Source organism: Camelus bactrianus, chromosome 33, assembly GCF_048773025.1.
Source record: "Camelus bactrianus isolate YW-2024 breed Bactrian camel chromosome 33, ASM4877302v1, whole genome shotgun sequence".
Taxonomy (NCBI): domain Eukaryota; kingdom Metazoa; phylum Chordata; class Mammalia; order Artiodactyla; family Camelidae; genus Camelus; species Camelus bactrianus.
The window spans coordinates 15,310,250-15,334,293 of NC_133571.1; the positions used below are offsets into that span (position 1 = coordinate 15,310,250).

The window sequence follows — 24,044 nt, forward strand, 5'->3', positions numbered from 1 at the left end:
CTCTTTGCTAATTGGGCCTGTCCCAGGCTGTCCTAGTGTTAATCCAGTAGCATTGAACTTGCAGGTGGACTGGCAAAGCTTCAGTGCAGAGTGCCCAGCCCAGAGATGAAAGGCACCTGGCATAGTATGGTGGCGGGGCTGCTGTGGGCCCAGAGCAGGGAGGGTCCCTTCCCAGGGAGGGCCTAGGACCCCCGCTGAGCTCATCACGCAAGTAAGGTGGGTGGGAAGGCTGCCTCTCTCCCCGCCCAGCTGCAGGCTGCAGCCACTCCTCTTCACTACCTTTTACGGCCCTCAGGTCCTCGGGCGCCTGTCACCTGCCAGCCTCCGGGATCAGCAGAAGGCCCTGCAGCCCAGGCGTGGAGCTCAGCCCCTCGGGAATGGACCCGCCAGGCCTCCAGTAGCCGGCTCTGTAGCTCAGACAAAAGACTGCCTGCCCTCTTTGAGGTGTCCTCCCGAGTGCTCCTGAAACAGATCGAAACATGCTTGAAGAACAGTGAACCAGAATCTCTTTGGGTTCCATGTGCTCCTGGCAGCCTGCTGGGAAGGGGAGGCAGTTGCGGCTTTGAAGCCACATTCTGCCAATGGATCCGCCCAGCAGCCATCTCCAGCCTTCCATGCGCTGCCAGGAGAAAGTGACACCCGAAGAGAAGCCAGCTTCTGACTCCTCTGCCAAGGGCACCGGGCTGGGCTCTGGGTGGCTGGGACCCTGTCTTGGGAACTTTAGGTAAGGAAGAAACCCTGCTGGGAGGGAGGTTTTATTATGGACCATGAGTGCATATCGTTTGGGGCCAAAATGATTGGACTAGCTTTGCTGGCTTCAAAATTACTCCAGCCCCTTTGGTGCAGGCACACTGGGGGCTGGAGGGGCAGGGCTGGAGGGGCAGGGCTGGAGTGCCGGCTGTGGGAGCTAGGCAAGGCCTCCTTTTCTCATTGGACTCGTCGCTTTATCTGTAAAATGAGACTGTGGCCCCAGGTGACCTCCCGGTTCGTGGAGAAGCACTCTGGCCAAGGAGACAGGAGTGTGCCTGGTCTGCAGTGCTGGACGCTCCTGGGTCCGGGATCCAGCTTGCCCCCTTTGCAGGCTGGGCACCTGTCTCGGCCTCAGCTCTCTCGTGCGCAGAATGGGTCTCAGGGCTTTTGTGGGAATTGATAGAGGTGCACGTGGAGCACCTCGCACGGTGCCTGGCCCTCAGCGCTCAGCCCGCGCCCGCTGTTGTGTCTGCTTCCACCGTTACTGTCGTTGTCATCATCCTTCCTGTTCTCACAGTGTTGGCTCTGCAGCTGGTTGGGGGTTCCAGAGCTCCTCTCAAACCTTAAACTGCATACAAATCACTTGGCGACCTTGTCAAAAGGCAGATTCTGACTCAGTACGCGTCCGCGTTTCTCCCATGCTCCCTGGTGGGGCCACTCTCTGTCTGCGGGCCGCGCTCTGGGCGGCCTGCCTGTGGCTGCAACGGCCTGGGCATCTGGTCACGGCAGGGTGGATGTGCCATCCGGGGCTGGCCTCCGGGTAGTGGGAGCCTCGTAGGGTTGAAGAAGAGACGTGAGGAGTGTAAGTTCAGAGGCCCCATCAGCAGAGGAGGGGGAGAGAGGGCAGAGGCCCTGCGGGCTGTGAGGTCGGAGGCTTCCTCCTGGCTGATGTCATGAAAGAGGATTGGAAGATGTTCCTTTCCTTGAACTCCTCACTTTCTCATAATTCAGAGCCGATCATATGATTGCCGCCCGAGTCTGGGGCCTGTCTCTCCAGTTATGCTGAAAGCTCTTTGAAGACGAGGGTCTGGTCTCACATTCCTCCTTACCCCTCAGCTCCTAGGCTCCAGCTCGGCTTGTAGGAGGCACCTGGGACATGTCCTCCCAGAGCCCCGACCGTGGAGCTTGGCAGGAGGACGTTGGCTTTGCAATCAGGTGGCCGTGTTGCACAATTGTGTACTGTGGTGCAGCAGGTGGGGGCAGCTCCTGAACGTGTCCGACCCTCGTGTGGAAAAACAGCAACGGCAGAACCCACCCCCGAGAGTTATCAGGGCTGCTGGAGACGAAGTATGCCCAGGGCCCAGCTCGGAGTGGGCCTTCGGTACCCCATTGCTTGCTCCTTTTGCCTCCTCCTCATCTCCTTTCTTCGCCTTCACCCATATTCTCAAGTTACAGAGCACCCTTCAAATCCTGGGGCCACTTAGAACTATGGGCTCATCCCAAGGGTTTCATGATGCTGGCCCGTCCTATCTCCAGGTTAGTGCCGGGCTGTGAAAATAAAGGTCTAAAACTCGTCCCTCTTTTCCCCAGTCCTCCCTGCCCCCTGCTGCCAGTTTATCTTGCTGAAAACTTGGCTGTTTCAGGAATAGCACTCAAGGAGCACTGCCCGGTGAGTCCTGGGGGTCCGGGGAGAAGCACTGACTGCATGGATGGTTCCCAAGCAGCCCCTGCGGCCCCCTGCACTACCACCGGCAGCCCCCAGAGGCCTCTGTGTTCATGGCAAACAAGCCTGTCTCTGAGGGACCCTGGGCACGTTCAGTCTGTGTGCTGAGAACGAGGACACCTGGAGTGCGCATACCTGCCAGGTTTGCTGCCCCAGGGACACTCAGGTCAGGGAGTTGATGCTAATGCATTGCTAATCGCTCCTGTTTGTCACCCACGTGGAGGTCACACATGGTTTCCGTCACCTCACACACAACCAGTGAGGCAGGTCAGCTGGACCATCCTCCTCATTTTACAGATGAAGTCACCTGATTCCCCCTCGGGAATCCGATGGTGGCACCTCTGTCACCTGGCTCTAGATTCAGGGTCTTTTTCCTTGGGTGACAGCTGCCCACAGGGCCACTAGCATAATGGCAACGATTAGAGTCGACTGAGAGTATTGTCTGTTTAGTGACAATGACTTCAGAGTCTTCTTGGCCCGGAGCTTCATTTGCGATAAAATGGCATCAGCAGGGTAATTATCATTATCGGCATATTTAAAGTGCTTAAATATTTGAGTCCGTGTCAAGCTTTTACAGCTCTCTAAATCAGAAAGGCAGTTACTCTGGAGCCAGGCCTCATAGGAATCTAGCCTTTCCAAGGAGCAGAGAGAACTGTTTCCTGGGACAAAGAGGGCTCCCTGGAGACAGTGGCCCCTCTGTACACGTGAGCATGTGTGTGCACTTGCAGGGGCCTGTTAAAATCCTTCGGCTTAGAAGCTCTCTGCACATTACACTGGGTCTGAAGTTAGGCTATTGCACCTGCCACTGATGGTGTTCAATTAGGGACCTGAGAAGCTTTTAACTTTTATTGTTTATTAATAAAGTTAAATTCTAAGCATTAAAACTGTACTGATTTAGCTTTTTTTTTTTTTAAGTAAAGAAGGAAATGTAAATGATACATGCCTTAGGGGAGAGAGGATGGGCTGTGTCAGCCGACCTCAGAGGCAGCCACACATAGTGGCTCAAATCCTGCTGTTTCCACCTGCAAGCTGTGTCGTGTCAGAACAGAAACGGCACCTTTCTGAACCCCCTCTCCGAAAGGGGGCTCCTTAGACCTGCCTTTGAGTTTGTGCGAGGATTAAGAGTGATGACGTCTGTGAAGTGCTCGGTGTGGTGCCTGACACATTGTAAGCCACCTGATAAATGGCAGGAGGTGGACCTGGTGCCCTGTGTTTGGTGGCACTCTCTCTCTTTGTCACTCTGTGGTGGTTAAAATATTAGTCATTGAACTTGACAACTAGCGTTTCCTGAGACCCTACCACGTGCTGGGGCCATGCCGAGGTCCCCCAGCACGTAGAGGGCTGTGCTGGGATTCAAACCAAAGTCCCCTCCCGCTTGCTGTTTGCTGCCGCTTCCCAGGTGGCCACAGAGGCAGCCTGGAAAGGGGTCCGCCTCTAACGCAGAGCCTCCTTCTCCCAGGGGTCCCGCCCTGGTTTGCCCTCTGCACAGCTGGTCTGCAGGGCTGTGCCCTGGCCTTTCTGGAAAGAGCCTTCCCACACACAAGCCTCTCGCCGCCTGCCAGCCTGCCCTCCCCAGAGGCACCTTGGAGAGAGTCTTCATTCCCCTGGGGACCCTTCAGGGCTGAGTCTGTCAGACAGGGGACCTGTTGCTACGTCTGGAACACCTAGTGATCTGGAGACAGCGGGGTTGGGAACTGAAAAGAGAGGAGGCAGAGTCGGGACAGTGAGGGGTTCATCTCTGGAGCTCTCAAGAGACCCCCTGCCCGGGGTTTAGCTGTCTCCCCTCCCTGCTGGTCTCCCTGCCCAGGCACCCTGCCTAACTCACGGAGCTACCAAGCAGGTGGAGCAGGTGGCCTCTCATCTCTGGCTGCCCGGGGAAACAGGGTGGGAACTCTGCGCTGTGCTCCGCTGAGCTCAGCCTTGACAGCCCAGAACAAAGCCCAGGGGAAAATGGACCAGAGAGACTGAGGGACCTTGAGCAGCCAAGCAATTAGTTTTCCACCCTCTTCTCCCCTCTCAGAGCAGGGAAGGTGGGAGGGCAGCAGGGGGCCGCCCACGTGGCCAGGAATCCCTGCAGAAGCCTCAGGTCATGGTCTCTACAATGTCTGGTTCCTGCTCTGCCCGCTGGGAATTTTTCTCAGATGATCTGCCTGTGAGGTTACAAACCTGGCAATTCCCCACCTGCTCAGAATGGGAGAAGTATTTGGGTAATTCTTGGAAACAGGGCAGAGCTGCCCAAAGTGCACTAAATCAGCTATGTAAATTGGGAGGCGTAGGTCAAAGTCCTGTTGGTCCTTTGGCAGTTTGTAAAATTGCAGATGGCCTGGCAAGTCTTTTGCATGGCCACACCCTCACCTTCCCTCTGCCTGGGGCATTCTGACATTTCTATCGCCCGGTCTGCGCTCACCTCTGCTCTCAGAGCCAGACCGGAGTCCTAGTTCACGGGCTAGATGCCCAAATGGTGCCTCCCCTGCTGCCGCCCAGGGGTCCAGCTGTGTTGCCCCCGTTGCTTATTCTCCACGAAGAAGCAAGAGGCTCAGCATGTCACACGGCTGCAGGTGAAGCAGCAGCGTAGGGCGCGTTGAAGGGTGTTGGCGCAGTGCCCGCCGTCCCCTCACTCATTTCTCCTGCTCCTGCTGCCTGGTTGTAGTTACTATTTTGAGTCAAGACCATTCTGCTTTCTTAAAAAGGAAATCCCCCAGGGAGGGGTGATAGTGTTGAACTGCTGTTAGTCATGGACAATTTAGTGTGAATTAATTAATCTGATGATGTCCTCGTATGACTGCAAGGGGAGAGGGGCGTAAGGTCACTGGGTGATAAAGGGGAGAGAACCAAGGAGGGGGGCCAAGGGCACTGAAGCCAAGAAGGACCCCTGCGGTGCCAGGTTATCTCGTTTGTCATAAAATTTTTTTTTAATATCAACCTTTTCTTGGGAGAATATCAAATATACCCCAAAAAATGAAGAAATCATAAGTGTACAGCTTTAAATTTTTGCAGAGTGGGCACACCCTTACATCAAGCATCTGGATTGAGAAACAGCACCCCGTTGTCCCTCTCAGGCCCCCAGGTAGTTGCTGTGACCCCCAACCACTGTCCTGACTCCCAGCGCCTCTTTTGGAACTGTATAAACATGGAGTCATACAGCACGCATCTTTTGTGCCTGCCTTTCTTTTGTTCGACATCCTCTTTGTGGGATTTGTCCGTGTTGTTCTAGTTTGTTCGTTTTCAGTGCTGTGGTCCATTGTATAAATATGCAACCATTTACTGATTCGCTGGTTGATGGATGTTTGGATGTCTGGCTTTTGAACAGTAGCGCTTTGAATATTCTTGGACACGCGTTTCTTCTCTTTACATCTCAGGTTAGATGGCGTTCTCCCAGGAACCCTCCTCTGATCTCCAGTCCCAGGGGAGCTTAGGTTCCCCTCGTTTGTCCCCCATGGGGCTCCGTAGTACTCCCTGAGGGCAGAAATGTTGAACAGTGCTATTTCCAGCTCATAGGCCAGCGTCTGGCACTGAATAGATACTCAAAAGCACTGGTTGAATGAATGACTGAACAAATCTTACCCACATCATAGTTTTGCCTGGGGCTGGTCTTGACACCTAAGAAAAGCAGCTTCAGAAGGCTGTGTTGGGGGACCTTGGGGACCAACCAGGATTCCTCCCTACAGAGAGTGTGGTTCTCTGGGCTCCTGGTGTCCCTAAGAATGGGACTGGAGTCCAGGACCAGGGTCAGAGGTGTCTGGCTGGACAAGGGCAGACTTTTCCGGGCATTTCACAGAGACCCAGAAGCCAAACTGAGGCAAAATGAGCTTCTGCCCTCTTTGTGTCTCTGAGGACCCTGATGCCATGGACCTCCCTGGACACAGGTGTCTGGTGGCCAGCTGTGAGTGATGAAGGGGAGAGGAGAGGTAGGGAAGATGAGGGGAGGAAGGGAAGAGAAGGAAGGAGGCGAGAGAGAGAGCAGACGTATGAACAAATCTTTTCCTTCTCCTTTCCAGAAGCAAGGCACGGAGGAGAACCAGGCAGGCATGGAGCCCGTGCTCTCGGGGGAAGCGAGTGACCTCGTGTTTGGGCTGTGTTGTTTTCACTAGCAAGTGACAAAGTGGAAGCAGGATGTGAGCCTGTTGAAATGCAATGTCAGGATGCCCTGGTGGGATGGGCCTTTTTTTTTCTTTCTGCTGGCGCTGGGCAAATCCCTTTCACAGGCAGAGTGAGTAGCTTCCTGGGCTCCCTGGCTGAGCAGTGTTGATTGAGCAGGTTCTTCTTTATTCATACACCTTTTGCTGAGCCGCATAACAAATGTGCTGTAAATTTCAGTGCTTTAGAGAGAGCCTGATGCATAAAACAGGACTACCTCCCCTAATGTGACGGGGCTGGTCAAATTCCACATACATCAAAGCCATTTGGGGTGCAGTTGCTGTATTTTCGAAGTAAGCATTACTTCTTAAAGACGATCCACACCCAGAATAATTTTTTTTTTTGGTGTGCTCTAAGGCTCAAGCTGGTTGAATCTGTTCATTCGGCTCAGCCCAGGTTTTCTCCTAAGGAGGTGTGCCAGAGCGCTTAAAGCTCAAACTGCAGAATGCCCTTTCTTTTTCCTGGGCCCCTTTGCCTACAGAGCTCACCTCCCCAACTCCTGACTATCTTGGTCCTCGTGATGGCATCTAAATCCTCATCTCATGCATTCATTTTGATTAATTTACCAATTACGGAGCACTAACTCTGCGCCCGGCACTCTTCTAAGCTCTTTAACAAATATTAACTCATTTAACCTTCACAACTCTATGAAGAGGCGCTAATTTTTAACCCCCTTTGCCAAATAAGGGAACCAAGGCACGGAGAAGTTAAGTAACCGGAGAGACCACGCTCTGCTGCCTCTCAATTATGGCCTCTGAAATGGTGTGATAAGAGGGGCCCGCCTCTTTCAGGGATTAGAAGCAACTTTCGGTGCCTTTCTTAACACCCGCCTTTTCAGAGGTGGCCCCTTGACCTGAGAAGAGCAGAGAGAGCAGAGGGTCAGCCCCTGGGAAAGAAGTCCCAGTCTGTGAAGTACACCTGTCCAAAGGCCCGGCTGAGTCAGGAGCACCATGGACAGAGGCAGGGAGGTGAACTTGGCGTTCAGGCCAGCAGCTCAGCTCTGGATGGAAGGATTCCAAGCGCCTGCTGTTAATTCTCTTCATCTTGAGAGCCAGCCACACCACAGGTGTTCTTGGCATCTCTGGGCTTCCTGTCCCTTTCTTTTGGTTTTTTTCTTCTTCTGTTCTCTGCCCTGGTCTCTGCTCTGGTGGCACCAACAGCTGCATAATTGCTCAGTCTACAAGCCTGAAAGTCATCCTTATTTCCCGTTTCTTCGTGATCCACATCTGATCACCCGGTGCTGTCAATGCTACCCCGTAAAAAGGTCTCACGTTCAAACACATCTCTCCCCTCACTGCCTCCGCCTTTGTTCACGTCACCTTATCTCTTGCCAGGACTTCTATGTCACCCACCCAACTGATCTCCCAGGCTCCAGATGTGACCCCTCTAAAACTATTTTTGAATTGCAGTCAGAGTGATCCTTCTGTTTTCTTTTTATAATTCTAATGACATCACCCCTTACTTAAAACTGTTCAATGGCTCTTAGAATAAAATTCACACTTCTTAGCTTGGCTGCCCAAGCCTCGGATGACTGAGTCCTACCTCCCTCCAGGCATCAGCTTTCTCTGCTTTGGGATCCCTAAAGATCCCTGTTTCCTGCCCCACCCCTCCCTTTCCTTATGGCTGATCCCAACTCATTGTTCTGGTCCCCATTTAGATGTCCTTTCTTCTGAGGTGTTTTCTCCGGCCCTCCCCACCCCCAAGCCTGGCTTGGGGACCCTCCCTCCCAGTGTTCCCATGGCAACCAGGCAACACTTCCTCTGTGATAACATCATGCACTTTGTATTTGAATTTGATGGCTACCTGTGTGTTTATCTGTTTTGCACAGTGTCTTGTGTCCCCAGCACCTAGCACAGAGGTGATTTGAAGACAGTAAAAAAAAAAAAAAAAAAAAACCCAAAACATTTTGATGAGTAAGTGCTGCAACGAAAAGGGCATTGAGCCAAGAGCAAGGAGACTAGAGCTTTAGAACCTGCTCTGGCACAAATTTATGACCTCGAGGAAGTCATTTTCCATCTCTGAGCCTCATTTTCATGTCTATGAGGTGAGGGAGGAGCCTGCGCCAGGTGATCTCCAGGGTCCGTTGCAGCTGTAAGGTTCTAGATTCATTTTCTGCACCACAGGTTTGCTTTCCCAGACTCTCTTGACTTTCCAGGATGTGAGGACCCACTGCCTCCCCACATCCTCCAGCTCCTGTCCCTTTAGGATGTGATGATAAGCAGAACTTGGCTCCCTGCCTTCACCTGGGTTCAGACGCGGCCAGTGGTGGCCTTGGGTTCTCCTTGAATCTGGGACAAGAATGCCTTGAGATTCCCGGATGTCTTTCTCCTCACTTCATCTTGTTTGCTGTCGGGATATTGTAAATAGGACACTTCTGATGCTGCCTCTTTCTCTGAATTGTCCCTAGGATCAGTGAGAAGGCATCGAGTCTATGTGCTCCTGAGGCCGCCCTTCCCCCAGCAGGACTGGGAGATCCCTGGGGGCCGCAGCCTTAGTGCCCGTTTAGTCTTAGTACCCACGTGCTGTTCCCATGTTTCTCATATTCACTCAGCACATCTACTGAGCACCTACTGCATGGCAGGTGTTCTTCTAGGTGCTTTGGACACATAAAGAGAAAAGTAGACAAAATCCCTGCTCTCGGGAGCTTACATTTTAGCAAGCCTGTGTGGGAGCGACCCATAGAAATAAGAAACATGAAGGGCAGGTAAGTTCTGTGATAAGCCAGGAGGTGATGAGTGCCAGGGGAAGAACGGGAGAGTGGGGCAGGGTACGGGTAACGGCTCCTGAGACTGTGAGATCTGAGTCAAGGCCTGAAGAAGGGAAGGGCGTGTACCGCTTTTTCTGGGGGAAGAACATTCTGGGTCCCAAAGCGGGACCATGCAGAGGGTGCTCAGGGCGTGGTGAGGACCCCGCGTTACCTGGTGGAGCACAGTGCCCGGTGCACAGGAGGCCTGCCACTGGTGTTTGTTGGCGGTCAGAGCAAGACAAAACTGCATCCTGGCCTGTTGCTTGTTGGCTCTCCGGTCCTTGGCAAATTCCTTACCCTCTCTGAGTTGTTTCTTCATCCTTGCAGGAGAGCCCTGACCCAGGTCTTGGAGAGTTGTTGTGAAGTAACTGTGCACAGGGGACCAGCTCACCTGCACACGCATGGCGTATGCAATACACCCAGTAACGCCAGTTCCCATACGCCCTTCCCTGGTCTTTGGGCAAGACATTGTCTCTGAGCCTCAGTTTCCTCTTCCAGCCCACAGAGGACAGCCATTCCTGCACTGCCTGCTGCCCAAACTTTAATAACTATCACGTCAAACCCTGCGGGAAATAGTAATTTATATGTAGATGACAGGTTTCCAGGGGCACGGGTTCTGTGTATTCGTGTGTGCACAAACGTGTGTGTATATGTGTGTATAACTGTGGTGTGTGTACAGTTCAGCAGGACACAGGTAGGTTTTTTTTTTTTTAATCATTCATAGATGCTTCAAGGACAAGAACGCCGTAGTTTTATACGAGACCTTATGCTTCCCACACACTAGATGCTCAGTGGATCTTTGTTGAATGAATGAAACAGCACTGGTGAGATGCTCTTTGCTGGATGAAATGTGTGGGTCGAAGTCAGCAGAGCGGTTTGCTTCTAGGGAGCAGGAATGTAGTTCCATCGTGAGGTATGTTTAGAGTGTGTTTATTGAGGACTTAACTATATGCCAGGCACTGTGCTAAGCACTGTACATGCATTTCTCATTTAAAACCGCCAACAGCCCTGTGAGGCAGGTGCAGTTATTATCATGATTTTATAGATGGGGCACCTGAGGCTCAGAGGTCAGTGTCTTAATCACGGCCAGTAAATGAAGGAGCTGGGATTGGAACCCAGCCTTCCGGAGCGAATGCACTTGCCTGCTACTCTGATGGCTTCTTGAAATGTCACTGCACCCTTTCATGGTCTGAGGAGGAGGAGGAGGAAAGCTGTTCTTGCAGCCAGGCCAGGCGGAAAGGCACTTCCCAGGTCATCAGCAGACCTTTCCAGTAGGACCGGGGGAAGATGAACAGGTTACCTTTTCTTGCCTGCAGTAGACAGGGAAGACCGTCAGAGACAAGGATTGCTTTCTGCTGTGTACCCGAGTCTGTCCTTTTCCTTTGGGTCTCAGAGCACGTTAGAAACTTGGAGATATGAGAGCCCTGGGCCTCATGTATCCCTTTTAGATACCTAAAACCTGACAACATGTGTGTACGTGTCTATATATGCACGTATGGGGTGTGTGTGTCCATCCGTCAAGACCAGTGCAGCGGTCCCTTCTCACCCTGTCTGGGCAGCACGGAGAGCCCCCTGCCTCGTGCCAGCGCCGCCTTGTACCTTGGCTGTGTGACTGCACTTCCCCGCCCGTGCCCGGTAACTGATGCCTGTGCCTGTCTCCCCTTGAAAGAAGGTCTTGTGTCAGAGTAGCTTCCTTTCCATGCACAGCTGGTGACTAGTGAATGCACACTCAGCACGCGGATGAACAAATGAGTGAATGAGGGAATGGGCTCCCTGCCACTGCCGCCTGCACCACACCAGCCTGGGGCGACCCCGGTTTCTACCTGTCGCTCATATGTGGGGCTAACATCAAGGAGGCTGCCTTCCCTCCGGGGTGGGGCGCCTGGCCAGGGCCTGGAGCCATGCTGGATGTCCTCGGCATCCAAGCTCGGTCAGAACCCCAGGCTGCGTGGAGCTGACCTGGATCTGTGGAGGTGCTGGGCGGGGCGGCCAGCTGTGGTCATCAGGAAGAGCCTTTCTTCTGGGGCAAACGTTTCCCCGTCTGGCGCCTGCGTCCCTGTCCCCTCGCCTGCCGGCTTCTCCTCGGGTCTGCGTGGAGAGGAAAAGTGCTGGGAAGTCGCTCTTCCGCGTGTTTAATGTGCTCCACGCCTGCTGTGTCCCCCTGTGCTCAAGTTCCGGGCAATTACCCTCCTGCCGGGTTTTGCTGCTGAGCCCTGCAGGTGGGCCTTGTTTGTAATTCACTGGCACCATTAACGCTGGGTTAGCACCATAAGGGCAACCGATCCACTCGGTGCCCCCAACCCCAGATGCCGCTTGATAGCAGGATGTGAGGTTGGCTTTGCGGGGTGAGGCATTTCAAAGCTCGTCCTGTTCTGCTTTCTCCAGTTGAAAGCAATGAGAGGCTTAATCTATTGGCAGTCACAGAGCCCTCTAATGGGAAATCTGTACCCAAATACCTAATCCCCCCAAATCATGGTGATTTGGCTCTGGGCAATGATAGCAATAATCACACTAACAACTCTCAATAATCTCAGGAACGGTGCAGTCAGGGAGCGCTTGCTATCTGCAGGCGTACTGCTCAGATCGCAGCGAATCTTTGAAAGCAGTCTTATAAATAACAATTTTCTCCATTTTGTGGATGGGGAAACTGAGGTTTGGAGAGGTTAATTGCTTGCCCAAGGTCATAGCTGGTAAGGAGCAGAGCCCAGACTCAGGGATCTCCGTCCGATGAAGGCATAAAGCTTGCTCTCTTACCTACTACCTTCCACTGCCTTGGTCCCAGATGAATGATGCAAAGTTCTGTGAATGGAGGTAGGGGGCAGGGGAGAGATCGCCAACTTTCCATCCTAATTATTATTATTTTTTGCTATCATTGATATTAAGATGAGTCACTAAACAGGGGGATGAGTAGGATTGAAACATCTCCTATAAGTTCACTTGTATTAATTAGTGAGTCACACATTTATTGAGGTCCTACTAAGTGGAAAACGTTCTAGGTATTTTACAGAAGACAAAGATAAATCATTCATCCGTTCATCAGATCTGAGAGATGGGGAGTCAGACATATATTCTAGAACAAAAGACAGGGAGTGAAACGGTAGGGGTGGGAGTAGAGGAGGTGAGAACTAACCCACTGTAGAGATCTGATTTAGAAAAAAACCCTTCTTTACTTTCTGATTATTAAAACATGATCGGCAGTTGGAAAAACCTAGTGAGACAAGCATCGCATACAATGTCCCCTTTGATCTTTGGACGACCCTGTGAAGAAGACACGGCAAATAGCGTGGCTCCCGTTTTATGGGAAACTAAGGCACAGAGAGATTTTTGGGCCCTGACCGAGGTCGTGCAGAGAATGGATGGTGAAGTCAGGTTGGAACAGAGGCCTTCTGACTCAAGTCCAGACTCTTCCAGAATCACTCCCATTAAAGCCCAGTGTATGGGCTGGGCCTGGCTTAGCACTACGTGTGATGCCCCGTGTCCTACTGGGGCTGGTTCTGGAGCTGCCTGGGGCTCAGCTTTCCTTGCAGACCCAATGCTTGGCGGCTCAGAAACTTTTTTTTCCTGTTTGTGGGAAAATCCAGGACCCTAACGCCCAGGCCACATGGGGTCTGTTCCCTTCAAGGTCGGCTTCCCTGAGTTCGCAGTCCCCTGTGCCCATTAACTGGCCTCTCTGCTCTGCCTGGCACACTCTGGTCACATCAGTTTCCTTAAGCACAGCTCCAGCCCTAGCCCTTCCTTGCCGAGAAACTTTCAATGGCTCTTATTGCTTGGAGGATAAAGTCTAAGCCCCTTAACCTTGGCATTCAAAGCCTTCTAGAATCTGACCCCAACACTTACCTCTCCCTGGGCCCCTGAGATACCATGTGTTCCTGCCACGTTGGTCTAGTGAGTGCCCCTTGGACACCTCTTGCTTTCCTCAGCACGTGCCCGGAAGGCCTTCCTTCCTGTGCAGTGCACACCTCAGGACTCACTCAGCGTGTGTCCCGCATCTTTCAAGAATCTTGCTCCAACCGTCCGGCCCTAGGGAGGCCTTTCTGCCTCTGTCTTCCCGTTGGTGACGAGGGCTGCCTGGCCTTGTGACAGTTGCTGCATTGCTGTCTTGCATCACGAGTTCACAGATGTGCTATTTAACTTACCTTCCCCACAAGGATATCCAACTTTTCTAGTTCCTTGAGAGCAGTCACACATCTGAGAGTCCTGACAGCACGTTAGTGCCCTCAGCACACAGCTGGGTGGGCCCAGAGTGTGCAGGGACGCAGGCGCAGTGCAGCAAGGTTGCCGGGATCCGGGAGGGAGGCTGAGGTCCCCAGGTGGCACCCAGAGCCTTCTCTCTCCTCCTGGCAGCTGGAGCTGGGCTCTTATGGCTCTGTGACCCTTTCACCAAAGCCCCTGTGGTGGGGGATGTGTTGAGTGCAGGGACAAGCACGCTTGCTTAGGTAAGGAAGTCAAGGGTTTCCCCAAGGTTGTCCTGAGACTGTACAGGGGGAGCTGAAAAGCTTTCAGCCCCTGGACTTCAACCCACAGACTCGCCTGGTTCTGCCTGTGGTTTCCATGACATCCCCAGGCCACAGCAGAGGAAAAGTGATGGGGCTTTGACAGGCTGGCTGAGAGCTTCTGTGGCCTGTGGCTAACGCAGAAGCCCAGAGTAGCTCCTGGAGAGGGTGTCCTCTGTATCCCTGACCCCCTCAGAGACTGGCTCAGCATAGTGGGTCCCCCCTTCTCCCCATCCCTCCTTCCAAGGGAGGACCCTCCTCTCACCCAGGGCCTGGGATCCTGCCAAGAACCAGAGCCGGGTGTGTGTGTGCGTGTGTGTCAGAGGTAAGCACTGAAGCTGCAGGGAGACTCGGAGGCAGTAGCCGTGGAAGGAGCAGAGGAGGAGATGCTGGGGTTAGACCATGGCTGGGCGGGGACAGGTCCGGGAGCACTGCAGGGTCAGCTCTGAGCAGTTGCTCGGCTCCTGCTCTCGTGGAAGCCAGAGCACCTGGGCCAGTGACCAGAGGTCCAGAGAGGCTGTGAGGGACGTGGGCAAGCCCAGCAGTCACTGAGCACTTAGCCTCACTCTCCAGAGGAGGGGGCCCAGGCTCAGAGGTTAAGTGGTCGGCCCAGGTCTTGGAGCCAGTCATTGTGAAAGCTGGGGTTCTTTATTGTTTTTTAAATTATTTACCCGATTTTTTTAATTGAAAAAGCAATCCAGCCTCTTAGCTTAAATTGCAAACAGTAGAGAACACCTTAGAATGAAAAGCAAGTCTGCCTCCTTCCCTGACTGCAGTTCTAGAGCCCTCTGTGCAGGGGACACCTGGCCAGCAGCCGTCCCCGTGCAGAGACGGGTGCCAGGCCTTCCCCGAGCGAATGGCCGTCAGTGCTGGTGGAACTGGGTGCGGGGAAGGGCTGGAGCAGACTCTGTGTGGGCTCCTGGACAGTTCCCAGGAGTTGTGCTGAGCTTGGATGACCAGTGGAATAAGTCCACTGCTTTGCAGTTTGAAGGGGACACCACTTATTTTGTAATCAATCTTTGCTGTACAATATCTGGCTTTCCTATCCTCTTTAGCTCCCTGGGAGTGCTGAAGGGGGCGGTCCTGGGCTTCCCTGAGGAATGCATGCACCCTGGGGTAGCTGCCTTTTCACCTGCTCTGGCTCGGACTTAAAAAAGACAGGGCCTTACTTTCTGACAACAGCGTGTGAGACACCAAAAAGGCTAATGTGTACATGAGGTGACCACGTGGGCAAGATGGAGCCAGGCCAAGGGATGAGAGCCCCATGTCTGTGACCCAGGCACGCCATTGTCAAATCAGGACTTGCTTCCTTCCCACTAACATCAGCTAGAGTGCTTTTCTCTGGCTCCGACCCCGCCAACTCAGTGGAGCTGGAGATTCTGCGTACAATCACCCATAAGTCTGTAATAACCCATCTCTGGCCAGAGATGGTTAAATTCCGATGCATCTCCCACCCCCACCCTCTTCTCCAAGCTGCACAGCCCAGCTCTTCCCAGATCTCTCTATGGAAGGATGCGGTGCACACAGCCTTAGTCCAGGGCTCCTCCAGGGCAGCCCCTCGTCCCAAACACCCAGACAGGCAGGTCCCAGCAGGGGAGGGAGGGCTGTGTTTAACTGGAGATAATGAAAGTGCTGTCCTTAAAGCAGCTTCTCTCTGCATCCTTCTCCCTGCTCACTCTATGCCTCTGTGGACACTCCTGCAAGGCCTCTCTGCTCTAAATGTGTCACAAACGGCTCTAGCACTGGGCTATTTTCTTCCAAAGCCTCAGCTCATGTGGTCTCTGCTCAGAGCTTTGTTCCCCCAGGGCCGAGCCTGGTGGCCTCAGATAAATGCCAGAGACGTTTTTCACCATCCAGAGCTAGTCTTACCCTCCGCATCCGACCCAGTGGTCCTCTTCCCACCTCTCCCGGCTCAGTGCGCCTGGTGATTCAGTCTCCGTCATCTCACCTCTGGCCACCTCCTTTGCCACAAAAAGGAGTTCTGGATGCTGCAGCCTCCTCACCTTTTCTGTGAAGGATGCTGTGTCCGGTCCGAGGTTCAGGGAGGTAATCGGCTTTACACGCAGAGCCTTATCCTGGACCTGGGGGCAGAGAGACATTGGGGTTGTCTAATGAGAGAGACTCACATAACATAACAAGTGCTTGGAGAAGATGCTCCCAGCTTTCCAGCCACTTCCGACACTCACGCAGCCTCTGGGTCTCCTCTGGGTTGTTTCCTCTGCCTGGATCTGGTCCTCTCTGCTCCCTCCTGCCCTCTTCGAAGGACCTGGCCGACTCAAGTCAAATATTTCATCCTCAGTGAAGCCTTCCCCTCGGGCCACATGAGGATCCCACCGCTCACTCTAGAGCAGCCTGGACTCTTCCTTCGCCACCTGTCAATCTAGCTTCCTGGATGTGGACTGATATCTCCTGCCTGGACTGTAAGCTCCACCAGGGAAGGGACTGTATCTCAGAGCCTGGACACCACCTGCCACACAGTAGAAATATTTGTTGAACGAAGAAAGTATAAATCATGCAGTGCTATGAAGTGTATTTATTCGCTTTGGCTGGTCTGGAGTAAAGGAATAGTCAACACCGTTTTGCTTGGAAAGCACTTCACTTGTCTGCAAAGTATTTCTCCACCCATTATCTCCCTTGAGCCTCAAAGAGACCCTGTAAAGTAGATGGTGGGAGTGTAAGTTCCCCATTTCACTGGAGAGGAAATAGAAGCCCTGAGAGGTTAAGAGGTGGGCCCAAGGTCACACAGCTCTCCACCTCCAGTCCTAGCTTTTCTCTGTGCCAGACTGAGTCCGAGTGAGGAAGGAGGACTGACTTCTTCAGGGAGAGCTTCTGGGTGGGGCTGACTTGGAGCAGCATTTTGGAGGTGAGAGGGCCATGGACTAATATTAGCAAGAAGCGTGGGAGGCTGTCTCGTTGGGAGAAGATGTGGGATGTGGTCAAGGGTGCCTTGGATGGGGTGAGGGCGAGACAGGAAGTTCACACTCACTGATTGCATCACACCTGAGATCTCTGCAGCAGCCTTTCAAGAGAGGCCTCGTGCCCCCAGGAGATGAAACTCTCAGAGGCTAAGTAACCAGCTTAAGAATGTAGAGTGGCAACTGGGATTGGCGGCCAGGGTTGTCTGCTCTGGCCCCTGCCGAGAGGGCGCTGTTTAGAGGTGGACTGAGGGCTTCGGTCTGACATATACACAGGACATGGTTTGGAGAGGAAGGTAGCCTGGGGATCCCCCATGTCTCACTCATTAGTGCCCGAGAATTGGGAACAGCTTCCCTAGTTGTGTGTCCAGAGTGCCAGCAGATCCCTGTGGTAGCCGTGCTCCCTGAATGCCCTCCCCAGAGTCAGGCCTGGGCCGGGCCAGCCGCCGCACTTGAGTTTATCCTGATGCATCAGACCTGGTCCAGCCCCCAAGCCGATGCCAAGTCTCCCTGGCTAGTTGGCTGTGTTGACTCATTACAAACTCCTGAGAGCATCTCCTGATGGCAAATCCTAAAGGTAGGGGACATCAGGGCTGACAATCTTGCCAAAGGACACTCCCAGACTCATTCCTGTGCTGTTTGCTCCCCCCGCCCCTGATTTGGGAAGATGTGCAGGTGTGCCCAGATCGGCCAGCATTTCACTCGTCTTCTTCTTCAACATCGTGATAGTCATTATAACCACCTTCTGACATCTCCTCAAGTACCAGCTATGTGCCAGGTTCTGCAGTACCTAGAGAAGGCAAGCATGGAGAGTGGTGGGTAAGAACAGGGTCCTGGAGCCGATGGCCCGGTTCCTCCGCTGACCAGATGAGCGCCCTCGGCGAGTCCCACTCAACCTCTCCAGCTTTGGGTTCCTTGTCTGTCCTTGTCTGCCGAGGAATAAGAGTCTGTCTCACACGGTTTTGAGGAGCAATGAGTCTAAAATAGTACTTTGCACATAGAAAGTAAATATTTAGTAAATGTTATCTGCTATCAGAAAGTATGCTTCCTAGAACTGCAGAGTCTTGGAGCTTAAAAGAACCTTGGAGATCGTTGGTCTGATTCCCTCATTTTACAGAGTGAGAAACTGAGGCTCAGACAAGCTCAGAGCTAGTGAACATCCAGGCCCCTGACTCCCAGGACAGGACCTGCACCCGGGCATCGTACTACTTGTTGCCAGGGAGACAGGATGCTTGCACGTGCTGCCCAACTGTATCAGGCCACAGAGGATGACTCTCCCTCAAGGAAGCCCTGGGGTCTGGGTGCCGCTCCCCGGCCCTGGCCACCCCGCCTCCTGCACACTCCGCCCAAGCTGTCAGCTGCTGCTGGGAGTTCCTCCCAGTCTGAGGAGTCGGGACCACAGAGAAGCCCACATCCATTTGTCTTGAGGAGCCTGGAGCGTCATGAAGAGTAATCAAGATCTTGCTGCCCGCAGCCAAGAGAAAACCTGTAATTAATCTGGCTGCCCCTCTGATTTCCTCTTGTCTTCCCGCCACCAAGCGCTGGCTGGTGGCTGTCAGCCTCCTCTCAGACCCACCCCGGAAAATCACGATTAATGGTGTCGTAGCCCTGTGAGTACGAGAGAGAGACCAGCGAGGGACTGCTGACAAGTCAGGAGAGAGAGGCCGTTTAGCATGACTGGGCCAGGCAGTCCAGACAGCGTGTTCACCGCTGGACACGGGGTGATGTCGGCAGGGGGTGCCTGTCTGGGTCTCTTAACTGGTGCTCGTCCAGAGTCAGCACATATTCATGGATAAGCATCATGGCAAGTGGTGTGTCAGAAAGGTACATGCCTGAAAGAGAGGTTCCCCTGCCCTCCAGGAGCACACAGGAACAGAGAGAGGGCATAAATTAGTGCAAAGCTAAATAACATTCACTCGTTCATTCATTCATTCATTCATTCATTTGTTCACTCATTCGTTCGTCCATTCATTCATTCACTCGTTCATTCATTCATTCATTCGTTCACTCCTTCTTTTACTGACGTTCATGCATAGCTGCATTGCACTGGGCACTGTGCCGGGTGCTGGAGGAGTAGCAGTGAGTAAGAGAGAGAAGGCTCTGCCCTCACGGGGCTTCATTCAAAATACAGGCACCAAAGAGGTGAGTCAGAGACGTTTAGGTCTGAAAGAGACCTTAGAGGATTTTCTAGCTTAAGGAAGCTGAGCAGTCTTGAGATGCTAAAAAAAAAGGAGGAAATTAGGTTGTCCTGGAGAAACTGGGGACCTCTGATTTTTGGTGTTTGAGTGGGGATACATCCCGGGCAGGTAAATCCTAAAGCAGAGATGAGACGTCAGGAGCCCCGACTCTCAGTCTGATTGGAGCGCTCACGCGGCTGCGTGCGATCGGCGGGCGGTGAGATGCTGACCGCCGGCCACTGTGCACGGCGAGGGCTGGAGGAGAGCGTGCACGGTGGAGGAATTGCATCTGGGCTGTAAATTCCTTATGGGCAAGGACTCTGAAGGTAACTCACCACCAGTAAATGCTTCATGCCGACAGAGCCTTTTCCACGTGTCGTACCTGACTGGGTTCTTCCAGGATTTCAGCAGACGTATTTGAGTGCCTACTATGGGCCAGCCTGTGCTAGGCACTAGGGACACAGGTGGAAGATTCCGACATGCTCCCTACTCTGTTGGTGCTCACCACCCCGTGAGGTAGGCATCGATGTGCCCACATTATCGATGAGGACACGGGCCCTGAGGGGTGGAGCTGTTCGGGAGTGTCCCCTCTATAAGGTCCATAGCCAGAACAACCCGGCCTCCATCCAGGCTGGGCCCTAGCTCTGCACCCATCATGATTGACATGGCTACCCTCGGGGGTCAAGAACAGTGTCCTCAGCTGCATGGGAAAGTTCTGTTTTAGGGTCTCCACCTTCTGGGTTACCTAACATACAGGCCTGAGGCCCAGCTCTGTTTAGGGAGGTGGGGACTGTCAAAGACCCTCGGCAATAGGAGGCTGTACTTGCGTGCCTGCTTCGGACGTAAATTCTGCCAGTGCTTCCATATTTAACTCTAGTTGGAGAGGGAGCCTGGGATCTGTGATTGCACACGGTTAGGCTCTCTTGAGTTCGAACTTCAGCACTACTGCTTGGGTTGCATGACCTTGGATAAATGACTCGGCCTCAGCTTCTACGTTTATCAAGAGCGCGTGCAGTGTTATCTTACAGGGCTGGTATAGTATCGCGAACAGTTATTTACTTCGAGCAGCACACGATACGCATCTTAGCATCGCTCCTCGTGACGATTCTGCGAGGGTCCTTTTATCGTCCCGTATTACAAGTAAAGGAATCAAGGTGGCAAGAAGTCGACTCCCTCGCCCACGGTGCACAAGGCAGTGCAGGACTCAAACCCGTGTTCTTAGCTGTGACTGTCAGGGCAAGCCCCAAGCACAGAAGGAAAGGGCAGTGAGTGCTTCCCTCGCTTTCTCAACACACATGGCTGTGAGGCCCCTTTGCCTGGATCTGGAGCATTCCGTCTGCTTAGATTGACTATTTTAACCACAGTGAGCGTACAAAATGCACGATCCAAACTGGGAATTTATTTCATCTTGGTGCAAACACAGAAAGTGCCTTTTTGACACCATCTGTTCATTGATTCATTCAGCAAGTATTAATAGAGCACCTACTGTGTGCCAGATAGTGGGTTAGGTCACCCTAGCTTGCCACCGTCCCTGCCATCACAGCTGACGGTTCTGTGGGGAGACAGGCAGCATCGTCGTGAGCAAGTGTGTGCCTTGAGGAAGAATGTTCCAGGTGCGGTGGCAGCAGATGGGAAAGGGATCACAAAAAGCCTGAGAGGAGGGAGCGCAGGGAGCTTGGAAGATACGGTTTCCAGGCCTTCCGGGGATGAGACTGCAGTCCGTGCGCAGGCAGAAGGCGGGTGCTGAGGGAAGTCCGGGGTTGGGCTCTGCCAAGTATCAGCTGCAGTGGGGTGGGTGGTAGGGACAGGTGGGCAGGAGCTGGATCATGAAGGGTTTATCTGTTGGAATAAAGAGTTTGCCTTTGCTCCCTGAAGCAGTGGAGAGCTGTGGGAGACTTTGGGGCTGGGATGTATCACTACCAAGCTGGCATTTTGGTAAGAACCCCTGTCTGCTGAGCGGAGAACCAACTGGAGAGGGAGAGACCAGAGGGAGGGAGACCCAGACGGCTGCTGTCGCAGAGTCCTGGTTGTGGCTGACAAATGTTGGACTAGGCGGTCAGTGGTGATGGAGAGAAGGTGATGGAGGCAGAGCTGCCAGGACTTGGCGACTGAGATGATGTCGGGGAAGGAGAACTCTCAGGTGACTCTCAGCTTTCTGGCTTGGGTGACTCGTAGATCATGGTGCCACCTACTAAGAGGGAGAACGTAGGAGGAGAAGCAGATGGCGGGAACGGTGGTGAGGATACCTCCTCTTTAAAACAAGGTGTGTCTGCAAGTGCCGTGGGGCCTCCAGGTGGAGGTTTCAGGAGGCAGCCGCCTCAGTGCAGGTGTTTCTGGGCTTGATGTGCTGATTTAGAAGCGACACCATGCAGGTGGCAATAACCCACGGGTGGAGGTGATGTTGGTGGGAGGGGGGTCTTGGGTGCTTGATCTCTGGAAGATTTCTTTTTTATTCCTAAATTATTAAAATATTGTCAGCTCATAAAGCCTGTACTGTTAGGTCCTAAGACTAGATTCACCGAAACATTAAACTGAAAATTAGGTCTTTGACTTCTCTGTGTTTTTTTAAGATAAAGAATCTAGAAGCTTCATCATCTGTTCTCATATGCAAACAGTTAAGCGACAGAAGAAAAGCCTGTGGAGTCAGAAATCTGGCTAGCCCTGGCTCTGCTTGGTAACAGCCGTGTGACCTTGAGCTTGACCCCTCACCTTTCGGGAGCTCAGCTTCCCCCTGAGTAATAGAGCTTGTCTGATGGATTAAATGAGATAAAGACATGGAAAGACTTTTACAAACCGTTGAGACTTCCAAACACGTAACATGATGGTTCTTTTTACTCCTGTAAGGTTTAGGGGGAGATTATTTCCCATCGTTGTGCCCAGGGTCACACAGCTGATGTCCAAGAGCAGCCGGAGACCTCGGCTATTGTCCCTACACGTGGGCTCCAGGATCAGCCTGCCTTCGGGGCCATGAACGATGAGCACCAGTCCTGCACGGACTGAGTGGAGTTCTGTCATCAAATAAGATTTACACAGGCTAATCTGACACCTCTTTAGCAGTCTGCATGGTAATTAGCACGTGGCGGGCTGACCGGGCATAAACAGAAGGCATTTGACAGAAATGATTATAGTTAGTATTATATTCGTATAACCTCGCCAGATTTTTACAGTTCTTTCCTCTTTGACAGTCCATTCATTTTTCCACTCAACAAATATTTATTGAAGCTGTAATATATTCCAGGCACTATTCTGGGCCCTGAGAAGACAGACAAACAGGACTTCTCCATCAAACTTGAATTCTAGTAGGAAGCCACATAGGCGCTGAACAATCGACTTTATCCATCTTCCCTCGAGACTGTTTGCTTTCACCTCTTCCTGCACCGACACCCATGAATTAAAGGATAAAGATTCTGGCCCTGACTTGGCAACAGCAGAGATGCCTTTGCTCTGATCCCTTATCCTTTATGGCCCTCTGTCTCCCCATAGCAGGCGGTGGCTTGAGGCCTTCCATCTATTGAACAAGTCTATCCCGTGCAGCCGTGGTGTATAAGTAGCCTCTGGGGATATATTGGTAAACTGGAAACAGTCCTGGCCCTTGATAAGCCCACACTGAGCCCTGGTGTGGACACATCAGAGGGAAAAGAGCTGCATTGCATTGAGACACTGCAGGCTGCTGGGACGGCGCACCGAGAGGCACCCGATTCTGGTAAATGGCAGGGGTTGGGGGAGAGGAGCACGGCCCAGGTGGAGGGGATGAGTTGTGCACAGGAAGCTTTGAGGTGCTGGTTGAGGGTGGAACATTGCACTTGTGTGTAGGGGGATGTCATAAAAAGGAACTTCCACTCAGTATAACACGCATGCAGAGAAGTGAAATTTCTCATCAGTATATGTACCCCTTGACGAGTTTTCACACACGGAGCACACTTGTGTAACAGTGTGAGCAACAGGACGTCACCAGCACTCCCAGAAGACCCCTCCACGTCCCCTTCCAGTCTCTACCCGCCCACAAGGGTAATCACTAACTGGACTTTGTGCCGCGCACTGCGGTTTTGCCTGCTTTTGTACTTTTCATAGATAGAATCACACTGTAAATACTCTTCTGTGCCTGGTTTCCTTCACTCAGCATTGCTTAGGAGATTCACCCACACAGGTGCACGGAGCTGTTGATTATTCATTTTTTGTTTTCCATGTAACATTCCATTGTGTGAGTGTACGCTGTATTTCTCCATTCTGCTGCTGGACACTGGGGTAATTTCCAGTTTGGGGAAACCCAAAGGCTGCTGCCCTGAACGTTCTAGTATGTCTTGAACGTACTCATGCATTTCTATTGGAAATGCCTATCGTAGAGTTGCTGGCGTTTGGGTGTGTGTAAAGCTCTAACAGAGCCGTTTTCCACAAGAGCTACGCCAGTTTACATTCCCACTGACACTGTAGGAGAGTTCCAGTTGCTCCACATCTTTGCTAACACTTGATGGTATCTTTTTTTTTTTTTGAAGTCACATTCTGGTGGGTGTAGGAGTGATATCTTATTGTGGTTTAAAATTGCATTTTTCTAAGTACCTTTCCAAGTGTGCTCCAAGGCCTTTGGATATAGTTGTTAGTGAAGTGTCTCTTCTAGTCTTTTGTCTGCTTTTCTATTGAATTGTCTGGCTGTGGGGGCGGGGAAATGAATCACTTTAATACTGTTTTCCTAACCAAGGATGACCCGGGATTGGCATATTCAGGTGCTCACCAGCCCCACCCTCACCCCTGTGATGGGGTGGAACTGGCAGCCTACAGACTGTCTCAGGGTGTTGGGAGGTTGCAGGGAGGGGACAATACCCTTGCTACCTTGTTTGGGAGACAGCCTCCTCCACGGTCTAGCTTTGACACCAGAGGCCCCTCCGCCTCAGGAGGGAGAGGGGTTGGTGGAGGAAGGATGGGGAGGGGTTAGTTTTTTACAGATGTGGAAACCAGCTGATGACCCGGGATGTGCGCTTCTGCCGTCAGTGTTTGCTGGGAAGAGACCTCTCCCATCTGGGCCAGGGAGGAACTGGCCTTTCTGTAGCCCCTGCTCCGGGCCAGGCCTCCCCTGTGTTCCCCTAGTCCTCAGCTCAGCTCCTCCAGGCATGTGTCTTTATGCCATTTCTACCTGTCAGGAAATGGAGTTGAGTGACAGAGAGAAGC

At 52.6% G+C, this 24,044-nt stretch overlaps 1 protein-coding gene across 1 annotated transcript in view; it reads left to right on the plus strand.

The window, feature by feature from the left end:
• The window catches only part of GRIK4 (glutamate ionotropic receptor kainate type subunit 4), a 387,595-nt gene that overhangs the window by 93,819 nt on the left and 269,732 nt on the right, over positions 1-24,044 (plus strand).